Here is a 3,155-nt window from a genome sequence, read left to right as displayed (position 1 = left end):
TGGAGGCCAAGCGACGGCTTGTAGACCGAGATACCATGGCTAAGGTGAAGAAGAGAGTACTTGCACTAAGTCGATGAACTAATCAGCTATGAAGAGTTACAACATGTTGATGCATCAGTAAGGTGACTTGAAGCCATGATTTGAACTCATATATGGTGAAATGGCACAAGTCACAGGCTCGATTTGTGTTTGCTTTAAAAGGTGAGACAAAGATGTTTGTGATCCTTATGAAGCAACATCATGGAGAAATCACACTTGAGACACCAATGACTCAAGGAGTTTACTTAATTATATTTTATTTGACTTGAGTATAGGAATCGTCGTACTATCAAGGGGGATCCATAAAGAAGGTTGGTGTTGGTACTAAAGCTCAAAATCCTTGATCTAAAACTTCCATTTTACCCTTGTTAATCCTTAGTGAAAGTATGTAGTACAACCTTTTTAAGTCTATCTTGGCCAAAATTGATTTTTGGAAAAACAGGTTCAACCGGTTTTAAAACAGGTTCAACCGGTTTTTGCACTGTTCACCTTTTTTCAAAATACTGGTTCAGCCGGACACTCAACCGGACACTCAACCGGTTTTTGTCTGGTGGAAACAGGTTCAACCGGTTTTAAAACAGGTTCAACCGGTTTTTGCACTGTTCACTTTTTTCTGCCAGTCTGCTGTGTCAGCCAAAAAGCTGTGCGCAGCTTTTTGAAAAACCGGTTCAACCGGTTTTGGGACCGGTTCAACCGGTTTTTGGGCGGAAAAGTCAAAAACGGCTAGTTTTGGAGCCCCACCTATATATACTCACTCCCACCTCTCTCCTCCATACAAGAGCACGCACAAAACTTCATTCCCAACCTGAGAAACACCTCCCACTCTCTCACACACACCTCTTGCCTCTCCCATTTCAAATCTTTGGAGAGAAATCTTTGAGTGAGTTTGAGAGCTGCGGTTTTTGTGCTTCATCTCCAAATCTCTCTTACTCTTCTTCATTCGAGCTTTGGTACTACATCGAGTTCTTTGTGGATTCATTACTCTTGGAGCTTCTAGCTCCTAGACGACTAGGTGTCTCTTGTGAGTCTCCAAATCTTGTGGAAGACCACAAGAAAGTTTGTATTACCCGCTCGTTTGAGCAAAGATTAGTGTGTGGGCTTGACCTTTGTGGTCGACAAAGGGAGGATTAGGGTTGAAAGAGACCCGGCTCTTTGTGGGCGCCTCAACGAGGAAGTAGGGCACCTTGGTGGTGTGACCGAACCTCGGGATAAATCTTGTGTCTCTTGTGTTCTTGTTCATTGTGCTTATTCGTGTTCTTCGTTCTCTCACCATTCCGTGAAAGATTTGTTTATATCTTTTTGGTGTGTGGATTTTGAGAAGTGCCCTTCTCAGATCTACTACTTTGAACCCTGTGGATCATTTAGAACATCTCATTTCCAAAGTTAACTGGGTGAATTTCGAGATCAATTCAGTTTTACCCAGTTTGCTTCTAGTTTTTGTTGAAAAAGTTTTAACTTGCCTATTCACCCCCCCTCTAGGCAACTTTCAATTGGTATCGGAGCCTAATCCTCGTTCTAACGCTTAACCGCGTGAGGAAAAGATCATGTCGGGGGGACTAAGAAACGAAAGTGCTTCTAAGCTTGAAAAAGTTGAGATTGTCTCGACTTCATCTTTTGGTGCAGATGTTGATCCTAGGGCAATAGATCTTGCCATGAGAATCGCCGAAAGGATGTTCCTCAAAATGAAGGAAGATGAGGCGAAGAACAAAATTGAAGAAGAAAATGATCGATGGAGACCAAACGACGAATCCACCTCTTCACAAGGTTTGTCTTTCAAATCCACTTCTCATATGTGCTTTATTTCTAATGGGAGTGACAGTGAAAGCGAAAGTGAGGATGAGGAGGAGCCAGAAAGTGATAGTGAAGATGAGGATGATCTTCAACAATTCTTCGCTCAGCTAAGCAAGAAACATCGGATGAGCTTGCTCAAACTCATGAAAAGAGCGGAAGAACAAAAAGAAATGCTTCATAAGCAAGAAGACTTCCTCATTAGAAAAATCGAAGACTTAGAGAAGTTGACCAAAGAGCATGAGAAGCTAAAGTGCTCTCATGATGATTTGGTCCAAAGGTATGAAGACATTTCAATTGAGCAAATTAAAGTTGTTAATCATTCATCATATATTGCTCAATTAGAAAATAAAAATGCTATGTTCAGGAACACGATAGAAAGGCTAAATATTGAAAATCTAGCTTTGCAAGAAAAACATGATATGCTTGTGTGCTCTCATAATAAATTTATGGATTCACATATCATGTTAGAAATGGCTCATGAGGTTGTGTTAACTAATTTGAAATCATACCAACCTCACTTATGCACATGTACTCAAACAGAAACTATATTATCATGTGCTAACAAATGTTGCTCTCAAGAAGGCCAATCTTCCATTGAGCTAAAACTTTCAGGAACAAGTAATGTTTCCTATGCAAAAGAAAACAATGAGCTCAAGGAAGAAAATGAGAGGCTAAAAAGGAGCTTGATTCAATTGAAGGGAAAGTGTCATGCTCAACCTTCTCAAGATAACCGTGATAATATGGTGAAAAAGCTTGAGAAGGGGACAATAGTAGCATGCACAAAACCCCTTCAAAAGAATATCAAGCTTTCAAAGAAGGACATGAGCAAACATCAAGAGAAGAAAGCCAAAGCTCATGACAAGTGTCTCAACCACGCCTCCACATACTCCACACAAGGTAACAAACAAGTCACTCTTCCAAATAAGAGAAGATGCGCTAGAAAGTGTTATCAATGTCATGAGAAGGGACATGAGATTAAGTCATGTCCCTACACAAAGGATAGTGGCTTAACTTTAGAAAGAAATAGGCTCACTAACCATGTAGCAAACAAGAAGCAAGGAAAGGAGTCTTGCAAAATTAAAAATCAGATTTGCTACACTTGCCGAAGAAAGGGACACCTATGCAAGGATTGTCCCATGAGTAAGTATCCTAAGCCTACCATGTCAATTCATTCATATTCGCTTAGGAGACCCAAAAATGACATTTGTGCTAGAAAGGTAATTAGTTCACCTAAAACTAGCACAAAGACCATTTGGGTGCCTAAGTACTTATTAGCTAACCTTGGTGGACCCATCCAAAAATGGGTACCAAAATGTACTTAATAA

Source organism: Zea mays, chromosome 6 (assembly GCF_902167145.1).
Source record: "Zea mays cultivar B73 chromosome 6, Zm-B73-REFERENCE-NAM-5.0, whole genome shotgun sequence".
Taxonomy (NCBI): domain Eukaryota; kingdom Viridiplantae; phylum Streptophyta; class Magnoliopsida; order Poales; family Poaceae; genus Zea; species Zea mays.
Note: the sequence above shows the minus strand (reverse complement) of the source record.